Source organism: Lissotriton helveticus, chromosome 4_1 (assembly GCF_964261635.1).
Source record: "Lissotriton helveticus chromosome 4_1, aLisHel1.1, whole genome shotgun sequence".
Lineage (NCBI taxonomy): Eukaryota > Metazoa > Chordata > Amphibia > Caudata > Salamandridae > Lissotriton > Lissotriton helveticus.
This window is the reverse complement of record NC_136063.1, coordinates 33,021,706-33,047,392: the sequence shown is the minus strand read 5'-3', so window position 1 is coordinate 33,047,392 and position 25,687 is coordinate 33,021,706. Positions and strand designations below refer to the sequence as shown.

The 25,687-nt window shown below is 44.5% G+C and overlaps 1 pseudogene across 1 annotated transcript in view; it reads left to right on the top strand.

Annotated features, from left to right (window-relative positions):
• Positions 1-8,752: 8,752 nt before the first annotated feature.
• Positions 8,753-25,687, top strand: part of LOC144828301 (GTPase IMAP family member 7-like) — a 130,421-nt pseudogene continuing 113,486 nt past the window's right edge. Inside the window, exon 1 of the transcript XR_013610419.1 lies at positions 8,753-8,786. The product of XR_013610419.1 is annotated as a GTPase IMAP family member 7-like (transcript). The remainder of the gene's footprint in view (positions 8,787-25,687) is intronic.

The window sequence follows — 25,687 nt, the reverse complement described above, 5'->3', positions numbered from 1 at the left end:
AGAAAGATGATGTACACCAGTGCAGTATAGGGTCCGGATTGGCTTACTTTCTGTCTCCCCTTACCAGGCAAGGAAAACATCTAAGACAAAATTCTTTCTGCAATGACTGCAGATTTGTATTGCAAGGATACAAGCCCTGCCTGCTATGAAAGTTAATGGTGGACAGCACTCTAGAGAAGTGTACCCCACAGCCTAAAAAGGTAGCAACATGAGGCTTCTCTGACTTCAGGATTCCCAGGGGAGAATCAGTTAAACACCAGTGCTTAAACCTCTGATTACACCTGCTCCTCAGGCACAATTCACAACAGTAACTTATACATTTGAGTTTAACAAAATGTACAACTTTTCTGTATTCTGTAAGTTACTACAAAAAAACCAGTAGTACGTTCAGTAACTACATGTTTGTAGTAACTGATACATTTGTAGTAAGTCCATCACTACACAGGGACAACCACTATACTGCAACACTCTCCCATAAATAACAATGGAGGTTACAGTACCAGTGGATGGCCATGTATAGTGCTGGAATTGCTAAAAAAAGTGTAAATTACTACAAAAATGCAGTTTGTGAATATCAAAAAGCAGTAAATGTACACCAAAGTGTAGATTTACTAAAAAAGCAATGTTTGTGAATCAACCCCTCAGAGTGTATTTCTCTGGCTACCTTATCATCACCATTGCCATCAAAAGTAAACCATGACAGGTGATTAAAAGATGTATCACTTTGACCCCAATGATCGGAACTCTTTGTCTGTCGTAAGAGAGATGTTGGTCATTGTTAGAAATGGGATTTCTGCTTTGCTGAGGCTTGCGCCAAAGCCAGGCAGAAACCACCACTCTCGTCAGGGCAAGGGAGTTACACGCCAAAGATAGCCCCTGCTCACCCCCTTGTTAGCGTGGCACGAGCAGTAAGGCTTATCCCGGAGGCAATGTGTAAAGTATTTGTGCACACACCCACCAGCAACAACATCCCAGGCACACAACCAAAGGAACTCCACACAAGTTTATATCAAAAATAGCCTTTGTCTTCTCAAAACACATTGGAATAATAATCACATTATGTACATGGTGCCAACTGGCACTAGGCAATATTTACAAGGGATTATTTACACATGACAGGGCCACATGGGCCACTGCCAGAACATCACAAAGGGAACTTGGTAAAAGTAACTAGATCATAAACATACAAGTAAAATAGGTCATAGAACGTACAACCAGTAAACACTGGCAATCACTGTACTTTGCAACAGTCTGTGACATGACCTCCATTACGCACAGTATCCCACAAGTCAAAATACACTAGACCCTAACCACCTAAATAAAAATTATACTAGGGGCATAAATCACACAGGGAAGTATAATCTCCCTAACAGAAACCTAAATAGGTAAAACTACCTCCTATGCATCAACCACATCTAGAGGTATCAAACAGGGTGCGCAAAACATCCTACACACAATACATTTCATAGCACCCAAAAGCATTAGCACATAAATCACTTGAGCACATAAATCACATTTGGGCCTGGCGCCCTATAAAATTAGGAACTAACAAGAAGAATTGGAGGGTCTATGAGACAAGAGGCTGAGTCTGTAAGGTCCCTATTGAGATACCACACTGTTGGATTGCACAAGACCAGTCCAAGTGGTCACACGACACTAGCTGTGTAGTCGATATCCTATCCGACCACCCACTTGGCGGAGCCTCGTCATAGAGGACAACTAGAACCAGGGTAGTGCGTCAAGGCCCAGATGAATTGGCCATACAACCCACAGTTCTGGTTCAAACGGTGAAAGTGTCCATGCCACTGAATGGTACTGGTCATGTGCAGTGCAAACGAAAAAGTGAATAAGTGATGTTTAAAATGGCGTTCCAGGCAAAAAAAATTCTTTATTGATATTCACCAGGACAGGACGTCAGGTTAAAAACAGGTGTAGAACAGTGTGAAAAAATCACTGTTTGCTTAGCTATGTTGTGAAAGCGGCCAACATGTTTCTGCCAATTGGTGTAACTACACCGGCATTCTTCAGGGCCATATAGATAAGCTGTTGCTACTGCATAGAAACACGCTAATGTTTTTCTATAAAGTGGAGAAGACAGGCCAAGAATCCTCAAGGACTGTCAAACTACTGGTGTGGTCACATTGACCATCCTACCGTATCCCCTTGTGCAAATATCTTGATGGAGGATACACTCCTGTAAAAGAAACAGAAAAGGAAAAAACTATTTTGTGTTCATTAAACAATGTAAGCTAAAAAATGTCATAAGGACCATAAAGAGGCTCAGCGAGGCTAGTCCCTATTAGAACAGCCAATGAATATTATTTAGGTTGCAAGAAAAGTAAACCATAGACACTGCTAAATGTAATTTAACAAAAAGTAAAGTAAACACGACTTACCCAGCAGTATGTGGGAGTCAAACCTCACCTCACCCGGCAACGGCTCGGAGAATGAGGCCCCGCTCTAAGCACAAAAAACATATATAAACATGTAAGCCTAAGTGACTCAGAGGGCTAGAATAGTGTCCTGAGTCAAAACTATGTTTTAAAGAGTTTGTGCATACAGAAAACTGGTTGTTAGATTGCCCACAATGATCCTAAGTCCCATGGAGAGTAAAGGAAGGCTGGTTGATTGGAACTAATATAAAAACTTGACTGACTGAAAAGATCCTCTGTGAAAACATATTCTTCACTAGTGACAATTGTCACATGGAAATGTACTGTGGTGTATCTAATTCACAATACAGTTTAAGGTTTTAGGCTGTGAAAAACAAACATAGCCAATGTCTGCATCTAAGGCTTAATTGCAATATTGGGCACATTGCAAGTCCTTACTCATAAAATCAATTGTAAATTATTGTTCTTGCAGGAGCAGGTAAAACTATTCAAAGCTAAGTGATTAAACAAAGCTCCTACAACAGTTTGGGCACAGCGCGACGCTCCTACTTACCTCTCCGTCGGTACCTCTCGGCTGAATGCGAAGCGGAAGGGGAGGCGACGAAGAGAGGCGAGGCGCGTGGTTTTATACCCGCTCTGATTGGAGCAATTGTCCGTAATGTCAGACAGCTGCTATTCGATTTGCGATGACAATCTGCGAGCGTCTGATACAGCGCGCATGCGCACCACGATGCGGTCAGTACCTGGGGCATGCGCAGAAGGATAGAGGCGTGCCCTCGGTTGTGTAAACAAGCACCGCTCAGTCGCGCATGCACCGCTGTGTGTTCCATCAGTTTTTTAACAAGAGAAGTGGCTCGCATATTGAGCGTGGTCGCTCGTCGTGCTGGAGATAATTATAAAACAACACGCAGAGCATACGATGGAGAAAAGGAAACGCTCTAGATGTAACAGTGTCATCTCCATAGTCTGGAGACTTGATGGAGGCACTGTGTAAGTTCAAAAGGAAAGTTACATTGCCTCATGTTTCTGGCAGGTGTTAAAAAAGTCTCTTGATGTTATTGAAGAGTATAGTAGAGGGCATTATGAAGTTTATGATGCGCCCAGGTTTTATAAGTTGCTTGGAAACACCACAGGGCTAACTTCAGAGTGTAGAGACCGTGTAAGGGGATAAGCTGAGAACTACCCTAACACTGATATTGGTCGTGTGGCTAAGTGTGAGCCACTAGGGATACAATCTGACCACTATAGACCATGAGTTTAGCTCCTTGATAGACAGGGCGAACACATCATAGGGAACTAAAAGAATAGAGCCACCCGCGATGTATACGCTAACCCCCAGATAGATGCCAATGGGATGATAGTCATTGATTCCCAACGTCTGTGGCATATGGTTTTGATCAATGGAGGGGTGTGGTGAAAGAATTTTTGTACTTTGATTCAGAATGTATAGAATTGACAAATCCTAAGGGTTATGTTTCCATGGAAAATCGAGGATGGTCATATGGACACCCAAGGGATGTTGTCGTTCAACCCTGATATGTCAGTCTTCAATTTGAAGATCCAGCGTTGTTCCTTAATAAATAGAAATCGTGAGACATCTGTTATGTGCGCTGGGATAAAGGGTTGTTCTAATACCACCCACCTCAAGTCATCTGCTTTGTGCTTCTTAATTAGAAAGTGGTTCGTCAGGCAGGTGGACTGTTTGTTGCACCTTATCGTGCTCTTGTGCTCGCCGATACGCAGCTTAACTTTTCTAGTGGTGTGTCCGATGTAAGCCAGACCACACGGGCATGTGATCATATAGATCAATCGCTCCGAGTTGCAGTTCGTGTGGTTAATCAATTTCCATGGCCTCGATGTACCGATATCTATGGGAAGGGTCTTGCGGGTCTGCGGGCAAGCCATACAGCTACCGCATGGGTAGTGCCCCTGTACCGGAGTGGTATTCCAGATGGTGTCCAGAGTGGTAGTAGTCTCTCTCCTCTGTGTCCTCGGTCTCGTGTGAACCAGACTGTCTCTGATACTGGGTCCACGTTTAAAGGCAAACAAAGGCCTGGATATCGCACCAGAAGCTGTGTTGAGCATTTTCCAGTGCTTCAGTACTATTTTCTTCACTGTGTTAGATCGAGTACTGAAGGTGTGTACCATTGTAATCCTGTCAGTCGGTGTTCTGTTTTGTTGATGTTCAATCAATGCCTCTCGGTTGTTATTGAAGGCTCTTTTGTGCGCCTTACGTATCAGATGATTAGGATAGTGCCGTTCCTTCAAGTTCCGTGATAACTCTTTTGCGTGTTGTTCGTACAGGCGATTGGAGGAACAGTTTCGCCGAATCCTCAGAAATTGACCCACCAGCAGGTTGTCACGTAGTGACTGTGGATGGAAACTCCGGTATGACAGTAAGGAGTTTCGAGCCATGGGTTTCTTGTATAATCGACTCTGTAGGCCGTCCTCTCCCGGAAAAATGAGAAGATCCAAAAATGGAAGTTGCTCCTTGCTGTACTCAACTGTAAATCGGAGATATTGATTTCTCGAATTCAACCACGTATGGAAGTCATTAACCTCCGGAGTAGTGCCTCTCCATATGACAATGATATCGTCTATATATCTGCGCCACAGCAACACCTGATGAAAGTAAGGGTTGCTGTGGTTTAGGACATGGTGTTGCTCGAATTGATGCATATACAGGTTTGCCAAACTGGGGGCAAAGACACTCCCCATTGAGGTCCGGGAGACTTGGAGATAGAGGTCATCTTGATATTGAAAATAATTCTCCATCATAGCCAGTCTGGCGCACTCCATGATGAAAGGTATTGGAGTGATAGTATCCGGAGGTTTAGATTCAAGTAATTGCCTGATACAGTCCAGAGTTTCTTGCTGAGGGATACACGTATAGAGGGATTCGACGTTGAAACTCACCAGTAGGTTGGTCTCGACGTTGAACTCGGTCTCAGCAAGTAGTCGTAGAACGTCACCAGTGTCCTGCAGGTACGTGGGTGTCTCTCTCACTAGTGGTTTTAGAAAAACATCTACGAAGGTGGATAGTGGCTCAAGTAGAGACCCAATCCCCGAAATGATTGGATGACCCGGAGGGGGTGTCTTCTCCTTATGTATTTTGGGGAGGCAGTAAAAGTAAGGGACCACCGGATGTGTCGTGGTCAGATACCTAGCCTCCTGAGGTGTAATCCAGCCCTCGCAAGATGCTTCCTCGATAAGACTTCTTATTTCATTGGAGATTCTCGTAGTAGGGTCCTCCGTTAGTCGACGATAGGCTTTGGAATCATTCAATTGACGTACGCACTCCCTGTGGTAAGTGTCAGTGTCCTGGATGACAATAGCACCGCCCTTGTCGGCGGGCTTAATTGTAATGTTGGTGTCTTTGGACAAGGTAGTGAGTGCCAGCCTTTCTAGTCTGGTCATGTTGGAAAAAGATCTTTTGTTCGCTTGGTCCATATTCATGATATCATGAGTGACTGCCTGCTCGAAAGCAATGACCCTCGCTGGCACTTGGTGGTTGAGAGGCGTATATATAGATTTCGGTCTGAGGCCAGTGTTCCGATCAGAAAGGTCCTCCAAATCTATGTTTTCATTGGCTGATTTGAAGAAAAAATGTAAACGGACCTTCCTGAAAAAAGATTCCAATTCGCATCTCAAATTAAAGGGATCTCCTTCATTAGTTGAAACAAATCCTAGTCCTTTGTTAAGGACTTGAATTTCGGTGGATGTAAGTGTTCGGTTGCTCAGGTTTACCACTAGATCACTAGTCTCTTCTAGGATTGTGCTCCTCTGTTGTTCGCAGTCTCTGGGGCCCAATTCACTGACTGTTGGCCTCTTCTTTTCCCGCGACTTCTGCCTCGGCCCTGCCATAAAAAAGACTGGTCATAGTAGAAGTTTGGGTTGGGTGGGTAGTTAGGCATTTGATGGCCCATAGGGGGTCCCATAGGTGGTTGAGGATAACCCCAAGGTGCGGGCGGCCACCAGGGCCCTGGATTAGGGTAGTATTGAACCCCTCGCCCTCTGTTGGATCTTCTCTGGGGACCCCTCCCTCTCCCTCGATTAGGTGTACCTCTGTTTGAATCACCTTGGTCACTTGACCCTGAATCTGAACCAGAGGAAGAGTAATTAGACCCGTATCTCTTTCCTCTCGAGTTATATACGGGGGCTACATAGGAGTCACTGATGTAGGGGTATGTGGTTTCCATTGAGAAACGTGCTAGATCTTTTTTAAATTTTTCAACTTTGGTCGAGAGGATGTTGTCATAGTATTCTTTATTGGTTTTGTTGGTCTCGTCCAAGTTCTTTTTGAATGGTACTGACCGAATTGATGCATTAATTTGGCCCTCAAGAACTTGGATTTCAACCAGTAAAGCATCGGCTGTCTTCTTAGCAGTTTTGATAATCAAGATAAGCCAATCGCGTGTGCAGCGCCACGCAATGAGCGCCCAATCCCTTAAGAACCCCTTATCTGTTAGAAAGAGGCGTGGTGTGTTGGTAACTATCAGGCCTGATGGTGCACACTTGCCATGCAAGTATTCATTCATAATTACTCCATGTATTGTGGTGCGGGAATGATTTTTCTTCATGTTTAATAGAGTCACCCAATCATCCTCAGTTGTGGTAGTGGTAGTGGCAGATGTTGAAGCCAAATCATCTAGGATGCTAGGGTTGTCAGTCAGGAGTGTGTTAAGATCATCGTCATCAAAAGCCAACCCTCCAAAGTCAGCCATGGTAAAAGATCAAAATGAGGCAAAACAATCAACCAGTGAGCAGAACAAGACAACAACAATGGCGTGTTGTCGAAAATAAAATAGACCCGCAGCGGAAGCTGCGCAATACTGAAAAACAACAAATTAGGAAGGGTCAAGGGGATTTATATTTATAGACCCTCCATATTAAAACACCCCTACTTAGACTAAGAACTAACAAGAAGAATTGGAGGGTCTATGAGACAAGAGGCTGAGTCTGTAAGGTCCCTATTGAGATACCACACTGTTGGATTGCACAAGACCAGTCCAAGTGGTCACACGACACTAGCTGTGTAGTCGATATCCTATCCGACCACCCACTTGGCGGAGCCTCGTCATAGAGGACAACTAGAACCAGGGTAGTGTGTCAAGGCCCAGATGAATTGGCCATACAACCCACAGTTCTGGTTCAAACGGTGAAAGTGTCCATGCCACTGAATGGTACTGGTCATGTGCAGTGCAAACGAAAAAGTGAATAAGTGATGTTTAAAATGGCGTTCCAGGCAAAAAAAAATCTTTATTGATATTCACCAGGACGTCAGGTTAAAAACAGGTGTAGAACAGTGTGAAAAAATCACTGTTTGCTTAGCTATGTTGTGAAAGCGGCCAACATGTTTCTGCCAACTGGTGTAACTACACCGGCATTCTTCAGGGCCATATAGATAAGCTGTTGCTACTGCATAGAAACACGCTAATGTTTTTCTATAAAGTGGAGAAGACAGGCCAAGAATCCTCAAGGACTGTCAAACTACTGGTGTGGTCACATTGACCATCCTACCGTATCCCCTTGTGCAAATATCTTGATGGAGGATACACTCCTGTAAAAGAAACAGAAAAGGAAAAAACTATTTTGTGTTCATTAAACAATGTAAGCTAAAAAATGTCATAAGGACCATAAAGAGGCTCAGCGAGGCTAGTCCCTATTAGAACAGCCAATGAATATTATTTAGGTTGCAAGAAAAGTAAACCATAGACACTTCTAAATGTAATTTAACAAAAAGTAAAGTAAACACGACTTACCCAGCAGTATGTGGGAGTCAAACCTCACCTCACCCGGCAACGGCTCGGAGAATGAGGCCCCGCTCTAAGCACAAAAAACATATATAAACATGTAAGCCTAAGTGACTCAGAGGGCTAGAATAGTGTCCTGAGTCAAAACTATGTTTTAAAGAGTTTGTGCATACAGAAAACTGGTTGTTAGATTGCCCACAATGATCCTAAGTCCCATGGAGAGTAAAGGAAGGCTGGTTGATTGGAACTAATATAAAAACTTGACTGACTGAAAAGATCCTCTGTGAAAACATATTCTTCACTAGTGACAATTGTCACATGGAAATGTACCGTGGTGTATCTAATTCACAATACAGTTTAAGGTTTTAGGCTGTGAAAAACAAACATAGCCAATGTCTGCATCTAAGGCTTAATTGCAATATTGGGCACATTGCAAGTCCTTACTCATAAAATCAATTGTAAATTATTGCTCTTGCAGGAGCAGGTGAAACTATTCAAAGCTAAGTGATTAAACAAAGCTCCTACAACAGTTTGACATTTTTTAGCTTACATTGTTTAATGAACACAAAATAGTTTTTTCCTTTTCTGTTTCTTTTACAGGAGTGTATCCTCCATCAAGATATTTGCACAAGGGGATACGGTAGGATGATCAATGTGACCACACCAGTAGTTTGACAGTCCTTGAGGATGGTAAACACACATTACAACGCATTTTTTACAACGCACTACCATTACAACGGAACTTTTACAACGCAAATACTATTACCACGCATTTATTTACAACGCATGTTTTTACAACGCAGGTACTTTTACAACGCATACCATTACAACGTAAGTATAGGTAAGTATATAATTATATTTAAAATGTTATATGTTAGGTTTTTTTTAAAGGGGTATTTTTAGGGTTTAGGGTCAGTTTTGGGTTTTTGGGTAAAGGGGTATTTTTAGGGTTCAGGGTCAGTTTTGGGTTTTTGGATAAAAGGGTATTTTTAGGGTTCAGGGTCAGTTTTGGGTTTTTGGGTAAAGGGGTATTTTTAGGGTTCAGGGTCAGTTTTGGGTTTTTGGGTAAAGGGGTATTTTTAGGGTTCAGGGTCAGTTTTCAGTTTTTGGGTAAAGGGGTATTTTTAGGGTTTAGGGTCAGTTTTCAGTTTTTGGGTAAAGGGGTATTTTTAGGGTTCAGGGTCAGTTTTCAGTTTTTGGGTAAAGGGGTATTTTTTGGGTTTAGGGTCAGTTTTCAGTTTTTGGGTAAAGGGGTATTTTTTGGGTTTAGGGTCGGTTTTCAGTTTTTGGGTAAAGGGGTATTTTTAGGGTTCAGTGTCAGTTTTCAGTTTTTGGGTAAAGGGGTATTTTTAGGGTTCAGGGTCAGTTTTCAGTTTTTGGGTAAAGGGGTATTTTTAGGGTTTAGGGTCAGTTTTCAGTTTTTGGGTAAAGGGGTATTTTTAGGGTTCAGGGTCAGTTTTCAGTTTTTGGGTAAAGGGGTATTTTTTGGGTTTAGGGTCAGTTTTCAGTTTTTGGGTAAAGGGGTATTTTTAGGGTTCAGGGTCAGTTTTGGGAATTTTAGATAAAGGGGTACAAGAAAAAAATAAAATAAAAATAAATATAAATTAAATTAATTAAATAAAATTAAATTAAATTAAATTAAATTAAATACAATTACATTAAATAAAAATAATTTTAAATAATATACAATTAAAAAAATTATATATACTTACCAATACTTACGTTGTAATGGTATGCGTTGTAAAGGTACCTGCGTTGTAAAAAAATGCGTTGTAAATACATGCGTGGTAATAGTATTTGCGTTGTAAAAGTCCCGTTGTAACGGTATGCGTTGTAAAAATATGCGTTTTAACGTCATATATCCTTGAGGATTCTTGGCCTGTCTTCTCCACTTTATAGAAAAACATTAGCGTGTTTCTATGCAGTAGCAACAGCTTATCTATATGGCCCTGAAGAATGCCGGTGTAGTTACACCAGTTGGCAGAAACATGTTGGCCGCTTTCACAACATAGCTAAGCAAACAGTGATTTTTTCACACTGTTCTACACCTGTTTTTAACCTGACGTCCTGGTGAATATCAATAAAGACATTTTTTTGCCTGGAACGCCATTTTAAACATCACTTATTCACTTTTTCGTTTGCACTGCACATGACCAGTACCATTCAGTGGCATGGACACTTTCACCGTTTGAACCAGAACTGTGGGTTGTATGGCCAATTCATCTGGGCCTTGACGCACTACCCTGGTTCTAGTTGTCCTCTATGACGAGGCTCCGCCAAGTGGGTGGTCGGATAGGATATCGACTACACAGCTAGTGTCGTGTGACCACTTGGACTGGTCTTGTGCAATCCAACAGTGTGGTATCTCAATAGGGACCTTACAGACTCAGCCTCTTGTCTCATAGACCCTCCAATTCTTCTTGTTAGTTCTTAGTCTAAGTAGGGGTGTTTGAATATGGAGGTTCTATAAATATAAATCCCCTTGACCCTTCCTAATTTGTTGTTTTTCAGTATTGAGCAGCTTCCGCTGCGGGTCTATTTTATTTTCGACAACACGCCATTGTTGTTGTCTTGTTCTGCTCACTGGTTGATTGTTTTGCCTCATTTTGATCTTTTACCATGGCTGACTTTGGAGGGTTGGCTTTTGATGACGATGATCTTAACACACTCCTGACTGACAACCCTAGCATCCTAGATGGTTTGGCTTCAACATCTGCCACTACCACTACCACAACTGAGGATGATTGGGTGACTCTATTAAACATGAAGAAAAATCATTCCCGCACCACAATACATGGAGTAATTATGAATGAATACTTGCATGGCAAGTGTGCACCATCAGGCCTGATAGTTACCAACACACCACGCCTCTTTCTAACAGATAAGGGGTTCTTAAGGGATTGGGCGCTCATTACGTGGCGCTGCACACACGATTGGCTTATCTTGATTATCAAAACTGCTAAGAAGACAGCCGATGCTTTACTGGTTGAAATCCAAGTTCTTGAGGGCCAAATTAATGCAGCAATTCGGTCAGTACCATTCAAAAAGAACTTGGACGAGACCAACAAAACCAATAAAGAATACTATGACAACATCCTCTCGACCAAAGTTGAAAAATTTAAAAAAGATCTAGCACGTTTCTCAATGGAAACCACATACCCCTACATCAGTGACTCCTATGTAGCCCCCGTATATAACTCGAGAGGAAAGAGATACGGGTCTAATTACTCTTCCTCTGGTTCAGATTCAGGGTCAAGTGACCAAGGTGATTCAAACAGAGGTACACCTAATCGAGGGAGAGGGAGGGGTCCCCAGAGAAGATCCAACAGAGGGCGAGGGGTTCAATACTACCCTAATCCAGGGCCCTGGTGGCCGCCCGCACCTTGGGGTTATCCTCAACCACCTATGGGACCCCCTATGGGCCATCAAATGCCTAACTACCCACCCAACCCAAACTTCTACTATGACCAGTCTTTTTTATGGCAGGGCCGAGGCAGAAGTCGCGGGAAAAGAAGAGGCCAACAGTCAGTGAATTGGGCCCCAGAGACTGCGAACAACAGAGGAGCACAATCCTAGAAGAGACTAGTGATCTAGTGGTAAACCTGAGCAACCGAACATTTACATCCACCGAAATTCAAGTCCTTAACAAAGGACTAGGATTTGTTCCAACTAATGAAGGAGATCCCTTTAATTTGAGATGCGAATTGGAATCTTTTTTCAGGAAGGTCCGTTTACATTTTTTCTTCAAATCAGCCAATGAAAACATAGATTTGGAGGACCTTTCTGATCGGAACACTGGCCTCAGACCGAAATCTATATATACGCCTCTCAACCACCAAGTGCCAGCGAGGGTCATTGCTTTCGAGCAGGCAGTCACTCATGATATCATGAATATGGACCAAGCGAACAAAAGATCTTTTTCCAACATGACCAGAATAGAAAGGCTGGCACTCACTACCTTGTCCAAAGACACCAACATTACAATTAAGCCCGCCGACAAGGGCGGTGCTATTGTCATCCAGGACACTGACACTTACCACAGGGAGTGCGTACGTCAATTGAATGATTCCAAAGCCTATCGTCGACTAACGGAGGACCCTACTACGAGAATCTCCAATGAAATAAGAAGTCTTATCGAGGAAGCATCTTGCGAGGGCTGGATTACACCTCAGGAGGCTAGGTATCTGACCACGACACATCCGGTGGTCCCTTACTTTTACTGCCTCCCCAAAATACATAAGGAGAAGAGACCCCCTCCGGGTCGTCCAATCATTTCGGGGATTGGGTCTCTACTTGAGCCACTATCCACCTTCGTAGATGTTTTTCTAAAACCACTAGTGAGAGAGACACCCACGTACCTGCAGGACACTGGTGACGTTCTACGACTACTTGCTGAGACCGAGTTCAACGTCGTGACCGACCTACTGGTGAGTTTCGACGTCGAATCCCTCTATACGTGTATCCCTCAGCAAGAAACTCTGGACTGTATCAGGCAATTACTTGAATCTAAACCTCCGGATACTATCACTCCAATACCTTTCATCATGGAGTGCACCAGACTGGCTATGATGGAGAATTATTTTCAATATCAAGATGACCTCTATCTCCAAGTCTCCGGGACCTCAATGGGGAGTGTCTTTGCCCCCAGTTTGGCAAATCTGTATATGCATCAATTCGAGCAACACCATGTCCTAAACCACAGCAACCCTTACTTTCATCAGGTGTTGCTGTGGCGCAGATATATAGACGATATCATTGTCATATGGAGAGGCACTACTCCGGAGGTTAATGACTTCCATACGTGGTTGAATTCGAGAAATCAATATCTCCGATTTACAGTTGAGTACAGCAAGGAGCAACTTCCATTTTTGGATCTTCTCATTTTTCCGGGAGAGGACGGCCTACAGAGTCGATTATACAAGAAACCCATGGCTCGAAACTCCTTACTGTCATACCGGAGTTTCCATCCACAGTCACTACGTGACAACCTGCTGGTGGGTCAATTTCTGAGGATTCGGCGAAACTGTTCCTCCAATCGCCTGTACGAACAACACGCAAAAGAGTTATCACGGAACTTGAAGGAACGGCACTATCCTAATCATCTGATACGTAAGGCGCACAAAAGAGCCTTCAATAACAACCGAGAGGCATTGATTGAACATCAACAAAACAGAACACCGACTGACAGGATTACAATGGTACACACCTTCAGTACTCGATCTAACACAGTGAAGAAAATAGTACTGAAGCACTGGAAAATGCTCAACACAGCTTCTGGTGCGATATCCAGGCCTTTGTTTGCCTTTAAACGTGGACCCAGTATCAGAGACAGTCTGGTTCACACGAGACCGAGGACACAGAGGAGAGAGACTACTACCACTCTGGACACCATCTGGAATACCACTCCGGTACAGGGGCACTACCCATGCGGTAGCTGTATGGCTTGCCCGCAGACCCGCAAGACCCTTCCCATAGATATCGGTACATCGAGGCCATGGAAATTGATTAACCACACGAACTGCAACTCGGAGCGATTGATCTATATGATCACATGCCCGTGTGGTCTGGCTTACATCGGACACACCACTAGAAAAGTTAAGCTGCGTATCGGCGAGCACAAGAGCACGATAAGGTGCAACAAACAGTCCACCTGCCTGACGAACCACTTTCTAATTAAGAAGCACAAAGCAGATGACTTGAGGTGGGTGGTATTAGAACAACCCTTTATCCCAGCGCACATAACAGATGTCTCACGATTAAAACATTAGCGTGTTTCTATGCAGTAGCAACAGCTTATCTATATGGCCCTGAAGAATGCCGGTGTAGTTACACCAGTTGGCAGAAACATGTTGGCCGCTTTCACAACATAGCTAAGCAAACAGTGATTTTTTCACACTGTTCTACACCTGTTTTTAACCTGACGTCCTGGTGAATATCAATAAAGACATTTTTTTGCCTGGAACGCCATTTTAAACATCACTTATTCACTTTTTCGTTTGCACTGCACATGACCAGTACCATTCAGTGGCATGGACACTTTCACCGTTTGAACCAGAACTGTGGGTTGTATGGCCAATTCAACTGGGCCTTGACGCACTACCCTGGTTCTAGTTGTCCTCTATGACGAGGCTCCGCCAAGTGGGTGGTCGGATAGGATATCGACTACACAGCTAGTGTCGTGTGACCACTTGGACTGGTCTTGTGCAATCCAACAGTGTGGTATCTCAATAGGGACCTTACAGACTCAGCCTCTTGTCTCATAGACCCTCCAATTCTTCTTGTTAGTTCTTAGTCTAAGTAGGGGTGTTTGAATATGGAGGGTCTATAAATATAAATCCCCTTGACCCTTCCTAATTTGTTGTTTTTCAGTATTGAGCAGCTTCCGCTGCGGGTCTATTTTATTTTCGACAACACGCCATTGTTGTTGTCTTGTTCTGCTCACTGGTTGATTGTTTTGCCTCATTTTGATCTTTTACCATGGCTGACTTTGGAGGGTTGGCTTTTGATGACGATGATCTTAACACACTCCTGACTGACAACCCTAGCATCCTAGATGGTTTGGCTTCAACATCTGCCACTACCACTACCACAACTGAGGATGATTGGGTGACTCTATTAAACATGAAGAAAAATCATTCCCGCACCACAATACATGGAGTAATTATGAATGAATACTTGCATGGCAAGTGTGCACCATCAGGCCTGATAGTTACCAACACACCACGCCTCTTTCTAACAGATAAGGGGTTCTTAAGGGATTGGGCGCTCATTACGTGGCGCTGCACACACGATTGGCTTATCTTGATTATCAAAACTGCTAAGAAGACAGCCGATGCTTTACTGGTTGAAATCCAAGTTCTTGAGGGCCAAATTAATGCAGCAATTCGGTCAGTACCATTCAAAAAGAACTTGGACGAGACCAACAAAACCAATAAAGAATACTATGACAACATCCTCTCGACCAAAGTTGAAAAATTTAAAAAAGATCTAGCACGTTTCTCAATGGAAACCACATACCCCTACATCAGTGACTCCTATGTAGCCCCCGTATATAACTCGAGAGGAAAGAGATACGGGTCTAATTACTCTTCCTCTGGTTCAGATTCAGGGTCAAGTGACCAAGGTGATTCAAACAGAGGTACACCTAATCGAGGGAGAGGGAGGGGTCCCCAGAGAAGATCCAACAGAGGGCGAGGGGTTCAATACTACCCTAATCCAGGGCCCTGGTGGCCGCCCGCACCTTGGGGTTATCCTCAACCACCTATGGGACCCCCTATGGGCCATCAAATGCCTAACTACCCACCCAACCCAAACTTCTACTATGACCAGTCTTTTTTATGGCAGGGCCGAGGCAGAAGTCGCGGGAAAAGAAGAGGCCAACAGTCAGTGAATTGGGCCCCAGAGACTGCGAACAACAGAGGAGCACAATCCTAGAAGAGACTAGTGATCTAGTGGTAAACCTGAGCAACCGAACATTTACATCCACCGAAATTCAAGTCCTTAACAAAGGACTAGGATTTGTTCCAACTAATGAAGGAGATCCCTTTAATTTGAGATGCGAATTGGAATCTTTTTTCAGGAAGGTCCGTTTACATTTTTTCTTCAAATCAGCCAATGAAAACATAGATTTGGAGGACCTTTCTGATCGGAACACTGGCCTCAGACCGAAATCTATATATACGCCTCTCAACCACCAAGTGCCAGCGAGGGTCATTGCTTTCGAGCAGGCAGTCACTCATGATATCATGAATATGGACCAAGCGAACAAAAGATCTTTTTCCAACATGACCAGAATAGAAAGGCTGGCACTCACTACCTTGTCCAAAGACACCAACATTACAATTAAGCCCGCCGACAAGGGCGGTGCTATTGTCATCCAGGACACTGACACTTACCACAGGGAGTGCGTACGTCAATTGAATGATTCCAAAGCCTATCGTCGACTAACGGAGGACCCTACTACGAGAATCTCCAATGAAATAAGAAGTCTTATCGAGGAAGCATCTTGCGAGGGCTGGATTACACCTCAGGAGGCTAGGTATCTGACCACGACACATCCGGTGGTCCCTTACTTTTACTGCCTCCCCAAAATACATAAGGAGAAGAGACCCCCTCCGGGTCGTCCAATCATTTCGGGGATTGGGTCTCTACTTGAGCCACTATCCACCTTCGTAGATGTTTTTCTAAAACCACTAGTGAGAGAGACACCCACGTACCTGCAGGACACTGGTGACGTTCTACGACTACTTGCTGAGACCGAGTTCAACGTCGAGACCGACCTACTGGTGAGTTTCGACGTCGAATCCCTCTATACGTGTATCCCTCAGCAAGAAACTCTGGACTGTATCAGGCAATTACTTGAATCTAAACCTCCGGATACTATCACTCCAATACCTTTCATCATGGAGTGCACCAGACTGGCTATGATGGAGAATTATTTTCAATATCAAGATGACCTCTATCTCCAAGTCTCCGGGACCTCAATGGGGAGTGTCTTTGCCCCCAGTTTGGCAAATCTGTATATGCATCAATTCGAGCAACACCATGTCCTAAACCACAGCAACCCTTACTTTCATCAGGTGTTGCTGTGGCGCAGATATATAGACGATATCATTGTCATATGGAGAGGCACTACTCCGGAGGTTAATGACTTCCATACGTGGTTGAATTCGAGAAATCAATATCTCCGATTTACAGTTGAGTACAGCAAGGAGCAACTTCCATTTTTGGATCTTCTCATTTTTCCGGGAGAGGACGGCCTGCAGAGTCGATTATACAAGAAACCCATGGCTCGAAACTCCTTACTGTCATACCGGAGTTTCCATCCACAGTCACTACGTGACAACCTGCCGGTGGGTCAATTTCTGAGGATTCGGCGAAACTGTTCCTCCAATCGCCTGTACGAACAACACGCAAAAGAGTTATCACGGAACTTGAAGGAACTGCACTATCCTAATCATCTGATACGTAAGGCGCACAAAAGAGCCTTCAATAACAACCGAGAGGCATTGATTGAACATCAACAAAACAGAACACCGACTGACAGGATTACAATGGTACACACCTTCAGTACTCGATCTAACACAGTGAAGAAAATAGTACTGAAGCACTGGAAAATGCTCAACACAGCTTCTGGTGCGATATCCAGGCCTTTGTTTGCCTTTAAACGTGGACCCAGTATCAGAGACAGTCTGGTTCACACGAGACCAAGGACACAGAGGAGAGAGACTACTACCACTCTGGACACCATCTGGAATACCACTCCGGTACAGGGGCACTACCCATGCGGTAGCTGTACGGCTTGCCCGCAGACCCGCAAGACCCTTTCCATAGATATCGGTACATCGAGGCCATGGAAATTGATTAACCACACGAACTGCAACTTGGAGCGATTGATCTATATGATCACATGCCCGTGTGGTCTGGCTTACATCGGACACACCACTAGAAAAGTTAAGCTGCGTATCGGCGAGCACAAGAGCACGATAAGGTGCAACAAACAGTCCACCTGCCTGACGAACCACTTTCTAATTAAGAAGCACAAAGCAGATGACCTGAGGTGGGTGGTATTAGAACAACCCTTTATCCCAGCGCACATAACAGATGTCTCACGATTTCTATTTATTAAGGAACAACGCTGGATCTTCAAATTGAAGACTGACATATCAGGGTTGAACGACAACATCCCTTGGGTGTCCATATGACCATCCTCGATTTTCCATGGAAACATAACCCTTAGGATTTGTCAATTCTATACATTCTGAATCAAAGTACAAAAATTCTTTCACCATACCCCTCCATTGATCAAAACCATATGCCACAGACGTTGGGAATCAATGACTTTCATCCCATTGGCATCTATCTGGGGGTTAGCGTATACATCGCGGGTGGCTCTATTCTTTTAGTCCCCTATGATGTGTTCGCCCTGTCTATCAAGGAGCTAAACTCATGGTCTATAGTGGTCAGATTGTATCCCTAGTGGCTCACACTTAGCCACACGACCAATATCAGTGTTAGGGTAGTTCTCAGCTTATACCCTTACACGGTCTCTACACTCTGAAGTTAGCCCTGTGGTGTTTCCAAGCAACTTATAAAACCTGGGCGCGTCATAAACTTCATAATGCCCTCTACTATACTCTTCAATAACATCAAGAGACTTTTTTAACACCTGCCAGAAACATGAGGCAATGTAACTTTCCTTTTGAACTTACACAGTGCCTCCATCAAGTCTCCAGACTATGGAGATGACACTGTTACATCTAGAGCGTTTCCTTTTCTCCATCGTATGCTCTGCGTGTTGTTTTATAATTATCTCCAGCACGACGAGCGACCACGCTCAATTTGCGAGCCACTTCTCTTGTTAAAAAACTGATGGAACACACAGCGGTGCATGCGCGACTGAGCGGTGCTTGTTTACACAACCGAGGGCACGCCTCTATCCTTCTGCGCATGCCCCAGGTACTGACCGCATCGTGGTGCGCATGCGCGCTGTATCAGACGCTCGCAGATTGTCATCGCAAATCGAATAGCAGCTGTCTGACATTACGGACAATTGCTCCAATCAGAGCGGGTATAAAACCACGCGCCTCGCCTCTCTTCGTCGCCTCCCCTTCGGCTTCGCATTCAGCCGAGAGGTACCGACGGAGAGGTAAGTAGGAGCGTCGCGCTGTGCCCAAACTGTTGTAGGAGCTTTGTTTAATCACTTAGCTTTGAATAGTTTCACCTGCTCCTGCAAGAACAATAATTTACAATTGATTTTATGAGTAAGGACTTGCAATGTGCCCAATATTGCAATTAAGCCTTAGATGCAGACATTGGCTATGTTTGTTTTTCACAGCCTAAAACCTTAAACTGTATTGTGAATTAGATACACCACGGTACATTTCCATGTGACAATTGTCACTAGTGAAGAATATGTTTTCACAGAGGATCTTTTCAGTCAGTCAAGTTTTTATATTAGTTCCAATCAACCAGCCTTCCTTTACTCTCCATGGGACTTAGGATCATTGTGGGCAATCTAACAACCAGTTTTCTGTATGCACAAACTCTTTAAAACATAGTTTTGACTCAGGACACTATTCTAGCCCTCTGAGTCACTTAGGCTTACATGTTTATATATGTTTTTTGTGCTTAGAGCGGGGCCTCATTCTCCGAGCCGTTGCCGGGTGAGGTGAGGTTTGACTCCCACATACTGCTGGGTAAGTCGTGTTTACTTTACTTTTTGTTAAATTACATTTAGCAGTGTCTATGGTTTACTTTTCTTGCAACCTAAATAATATTCATTGGCTGTTCTAATAGGGACTAGCCTCGCTGAGCCTCTTTATGGTCCTTATGACATTTTTTAGCTTACATTGTTTAATGAACACAAAATAGTTTTTTTCCTTTTCTGTTTCTTTTACAGGAGTGTATCCTCCATCAAGATATTTGCACAAGGGGATACGGTAGGATGGTCAATGTGACCACACCAGTAGTTTGACAGTCCTTGAGGATTCTTGGCCTGTCTTCTCCACTTTATAGAAAAACATTAGCGTGTTTCTATGCAGTAGCAACAGCTTATCTATATGGCCCTGAAGAATGCCGGTGTAGTTACACCAGTTGGCAGAAACATGTTGGCCGCTTTCACAACATAGCTAAGCAAACAGTGATTTTTTCACACTGTTCTACACCTGTTTTTAACCTGACGTCCTGGTGAATATCAATAAAGAATTTGTTTTGCCTGGAACGCCATTTTAAACATCACTTATTCACTTTTTCGTTTGCACTGCACATGACCAGTACCATTCAGTGGCATGGACACTTTCACTGTTTGAACCAGAACTGTGGGTTGTATGGCCAATTCATCTTGGCCTTGACGCACTACCCTGGTTCTAGTTGTCCTATATGACGAGGCTCCGCCAAGTGGGTGGTCGGATAGGATATCGACTACACAGCTAGTGTCGTGTGACCACTTGGACTGGTCTTGTGTAATCCAACAGTGTGGTATCTCAATAGGGACCTTACAGACTCAGCCTCTTGTCTCATAGACCCTCCAATTCTTCTTGTTAGTTCTTAGTCTAAGTAGGGGTGTTTGAATATGGAGGGTCTATAAATATAAATCCCCTTGACCCTTCCTAATTTGTTGCCCTATAAAATTAACCATCCCCCTGGCCAACTGGCCATCTAAGAAGTGGGCTCAAATGCCCTATGTCCAGAGAGTCAGGGCTGCTGCCTAGGCAGCGAGAGTCAAGGGTGCGCCACGGCACATAACCTAAACGTGGCCACTGCCCACTACTTGCTGGGCAGCTGAGAGCAATGACTGGGAGGTCTAAACGATGCAGCTGGAACTAAGTGCTGCATAGCTGTACAGGCCAAGGTATGGGCAAAGGAATGCATCTCACTCCTATATTCACCAAGAACATGTCCCCTGCAAGAAATACCTAAACGGTGCAGCTGCCCAATACTTGCTGGGCAGCTGTGAAAGCAAACATGCGGCATTGGCTCTCACTAGCCCTTAGGAACAAATGTGCCACATGTTGGAGCCCTCCAGGCTCTGAAATCAGCTATGCCCCCGGGAGCACACTGGCGCCTTGAACAATGGGGCCTCTCGAGGGGAAGAACTGGCCATCTTAATAATGCAGCATGGGCCCCTCAGGACCCGGGAATACATGTATGGCCACTTGGGGGAGCCATTTGAGGTCTGAAAGACATAATGAGGCTGACGTTGGTGTGTGCTGGCTCTGGGGACAATAGTACCCCATGTGGGAGCGGCCCACTCTCCTGGCAGTCCCACTCAGACTGCCATCACCGGGAAGCGTTGGCTCCTCGGGTCCCGTTTGGGGACGTACTAAAAATGGTGCCCATCGTTGGAGTGGTCCATTCCCTGGCGGCACCACTCTGCACCGCTATCCTTCCGGGCCGTGGTCGGCCAGGACAAAGCACCTATGTAGCCCCCCCAGCCCTTTTGAACTTACCGGGATGCCCTCGGTGGACTCCACTCTCAGCATGCGGCGGGGGCAGGCACAGGCAATGTGCCTCGCGCCCCCTCAGCAGAGATCGCGCTGCTGCTCTTGCGGTGGCATTCGTACTTCACCCGGCCCTTCCTTCGGGGACCGGGACTTCAGGTGAGAGCCTGCGAGGTTCCGGCAGCTTCAGGCAACTTCCCCCAGGCACTGGACTTCCTCCTTGAAACCGGAATTCCCGTCCGCCGTCATGCGCTTGGTGGCAACACTTTCTTTTTCGCTGCGGGCCGTGGCGGTGATATCTCTCCCAGGAATAAGAGGGGTAGGCTCCCTCGTAAGAACAAATACATAGCGGGGTGGGCACCTACTTTGATTCAAATAGGCAGCTGTAATGCAGGGTGGGCACCTGCGTTCAGGAACTACACATAAGCGCGGTGGGCACCCGCAAAAGCCCACAAGGAGGGGAGAATCCCTACGAGGGGGATTCCCTCGGCAAGGGCTGCAGCGCCGTGCTGCTCAACCTCCAGGCTCTCGCTCGCTGATTAAAAGAGAGCAAAAGCGCTCCCATGGCGCTGGACAGGCTGTAACAAACCTTGGCAAACTCAACATCAAGTAAAAGGTCCAAGAAGGTAAAAAGAGGATCCTGGGGCAAAGCAGGAGGGTCCCAAGGGAATTAAGTCTTCCAGGCATCCAGGGCATCCAGGGGCTGGGCAGGGCCCAGGGAGGCAAGCCTTCCCCTGGGCCTCAGCTGCAGCACACCCCTCGTATATTCAAGTAGGAACAAGAACATTTTCATGAGGTGCAGGCAAGGGGCGAACCAGATGCAACTGGTTCTGGAGCACTTTGTTTTGCTCAGCCCCTCTCCCTATTCACAGGATGGGTCAGGGACATCAGTCACACCACAAGGGTGGAGACAGCATTGTGGAGGGAAGGGCCAGCCCATCAACATGCAGATCTCCCCATTCACCACCGGGCAGGCCCATCCTGGCTCCTGGAGCCAAGCACACCAGCCAGCACCAGTCAATCACAAGCCAGACAGTCAATTCACATTCACTGCACAGACATGCCAATTTCTAAAAGTAGCACTTCTACACTAGACACCTTAAATCTGCGCACATCATCGTGCAGCATTTCATCTCACGAGTTCGCACATACTAAACTCGACCATCCACTCCCCACACATCAGGAACAACCATGCACACACATATTCCCCTTGCATTCCTATGGGAGGGCAAGTCAATCTCACCACACGCACTCAAAGAGCGCATGCACTTTACACTGGAACACAGTGTCAAAGTGTGTAGAAGCCAGAAATCACTATCATTATGTAATACTAAAAAGCAAAACGTTCAGGGGTGAACCTGCCAAAAGGGCCAAGTCCAACAGTCATTTAATATTGTCTCCTTCACTCCTTCTATGTTTATGATTATCTTTGGCAGGATTTAGGTGGGCTACCCTTACCATTTGGATAGACCTGCTTTGGCTTGAGCTTGACCACTTTTAGCTAGTCCTCTGTGCAAACTTGCAAACTTTTTGAACAGGGGTGTGATCCTAAGTCAAGTAAAAGCAAAATGAAACATTTCTGTTTGGCAGGAGCAACCAACCAGGTGGTCACTGAAATGTATTATTAATTGAGAAACTGAGGTTGTGCATTGTGATTATTACTGCTCAAAATGCACACTGAGAAGGGACAGCCATAGAATCGGTATTCAGGAAGGTTGCCCCTAATTAACATCAATCATCAACTGTAAAACAACAACAACAAGGAGATATAGATGGATGGAATGTTTGAACTAATCTCAGCCATTGGCAATTGCTCAGGCCTCATTTGAGACCACTGTTTTCATCCACCATGAATTTGCTTAAAACCACCTTATAAAAATGAGTAATAACCCTGCTCCTCATAGGTACAGTCCACCTTGAACTGCAATATATGATTCTTCCTACTTGGGGCTCATCAGTAGGGTACAGCATGAGTGGAAAATGTATAGCACTTGTTGGAAATGACCATCTTCGTTGTAGTGTACTCCCAGATATGTGCCATGTCTATTTTTACTGGTTGTAGAACTCTGTGCACTTTACCTCTGCTAACCAGGGGCAAGTGCCTGTGCTCCCCATTTCAACAGATGAAATTGGAATACCCCTACTCTGCATATTTCACATATCTATAAGAACCTGGTATATGGTATGCAAGTGTACCTAGGACCTCTAAGTTAAATGTCCCAAGTAGGAGTGGATGTAACTTGCTTAATTTACTGTAGCGTAATTACATGAATAGTGAAACTCTGCATTTAGCGCTATTTGCACCCTATCTTCCTAAATTGACCCAAGGATGCATTTGCACTAAAAAAATATAAGTACTTGCAATAGAACTGCAACAGCAGCAGCCATCAGCAGCTTTGCCCGAGGTTTACATGTTCTTGAGTAGGCAGTTTTGCCACAAATTACTCAAATTGACATGTGTGGGCATAACAGCACACTTTCCAGTAATTTAGAGGAGTGGGAGTGTAGGAACTGGGGTCACCAGTTCCCCGGGGGTAGCCTGGTACGAGCAGGTAGGCACCCGAAAGCTTAGGTGTTAAGTGACTACACAGCACACTCATCCACTGAGACAATAAATGCACACACAGACTGAGACAACACCAGGTTGTTTGATTTATATAAGATCAAGGTAATCAAAAATCACAGTATCATTTACTCAACAAAGCATTTCATCAGAGGGGAGTAGAGGGAGCAGTTCAATATCCAATTTAACACATCACAATAAATATTTCATTAAAGGATTAGCATCTCATTACTTCACGATAAACATTTCCTTGCATCAGAAATCAGCATGTTATTAGACCAGAGTAAAACATTTCATGAGGCTTTAACTACCAAGGCACCCCGCGAAGGTGAGCCTCTCATTAGGCATTAACAACCAGCTCATCAGGCAAGGATGACATTGTCATGTAGCAAGAGTACACATTTCATCAGGTAAGTAACGTGTTCAGTAGGCAAATCCATTAACTTCTCACCGCGCAAGGGTGAACATTTAATTAAACTCCTTAGCAGGAATAAATTGGTCATCCGACAGGAAGAAACAGTTAATTTCCCCAGCAATAGCCTTTCATATGAACTCAGGCATAAACCTGTCCTCACACAGGGGAAGAACATCTCATTAGATAGGAATGAAAACTGCTCATCTGGTAAAGATATACTTTTTATCAGGTGAGAATAAAAACATTTCGTTAGGGTGAAAACCAACACATTACCTGCTGCCTGAATAAGCAGTGCATTACCCCTATTAATCAGGAACATTTCCTGAGGGCAAACGATAAACATTCATCATCAATCCCACACATTTCAATAATCATTTCACTGCAGGAGTAAAGGGTGTGATTCCTTAATCAACACAGCATATCGCAATAACCCTGTCAGGGAAGAAATAACGTTTCTTGACACAGCAGTAACCATGTCAGTAGGTAACTGTAGGCTCTTTAGGAAAGGTGGCACTAAACAGGAGTAACCATTTCATAATACAGAAGTAAACCTTTCCTTACTCAGGGATAATCATTTCATTGCTCACCGAGGGCATTTCATTAGGCATTAAATAACCAGGCAGCCAGCGAGGGTGACCATAACATTAGGCAAGTAAAACTCTTTAGAGGTCAGGCAACATCTCCTTATAAGAGAACAAGCATCTCATTAGTTAAGGGCAACATTTCATTGAATGGGAATGGCCATCTCATTATGTAAGCAACCTCTTCATTATAGAACTGTAGGCATTTCAATCCCCAGGTCAGTAGGTCAGAATCAGCATTTCAGTACCTACACTAAGCAGGCACAAACATTTCAGCACTCTGGAGTAACCCTGTTGGTAGGTAGAAATTGGAACACTGGGGCAGGAAGAACAGTTGGTTCAGCAGAGGAAAACCATCCCGTAAGCATGGGGAAAACATTTAATTACTGGGCTATATTAGCCAGGCATCTCATAACAGCCCCTAGTCAGGGGTTAACTTTTATTCATTGAGGCCCCCCAACGTTGTTTTTTGGGGCCCTGGCCCAGGTAACATTTCTCTATGCAAAGATAAGCATCCCCGTGGGTAAAAGAATGACCATCCCCTTAGGTAAGGCAAACCTTTCATCAAAGGTCAAGCAGGAACCAACATTTCATTTACCTTATGTGGTGAATTTCAGTAAAGCAAGAGTAAGCAGTGCCTAAGGTAAAAAAAGGAGCATAGATACACTAGGCATCAAGAATCAACATCTCCTCAGGAATAAACATTTCATTTGCTCACTAAAGACTTTCAGGGAATATTGTATTAGGCAGGTGTAAGAATCTTTCCTCAAGGATCAGGCAACATTCAAAGGACCAGTAACTGACCCCTAGCCAGGGGTGCATCCTACTAGCCCCATTATAGGGGCCTACCGGAGGTTCTGCTCAGTTCTAGGACTGGTATGGGGCTAATGGGGGACAACGGGCCCCAGACACCAGTTTTCCTCAATTAGGAATCAGCCTTTCATTAGGAAATTATCACCATTCCATTACTCAGCACCAAGGATTTCATTAGGCACCAATAAGCCCTGTATCCGGCTTAAAATGAGCATTTCATTACTTCCA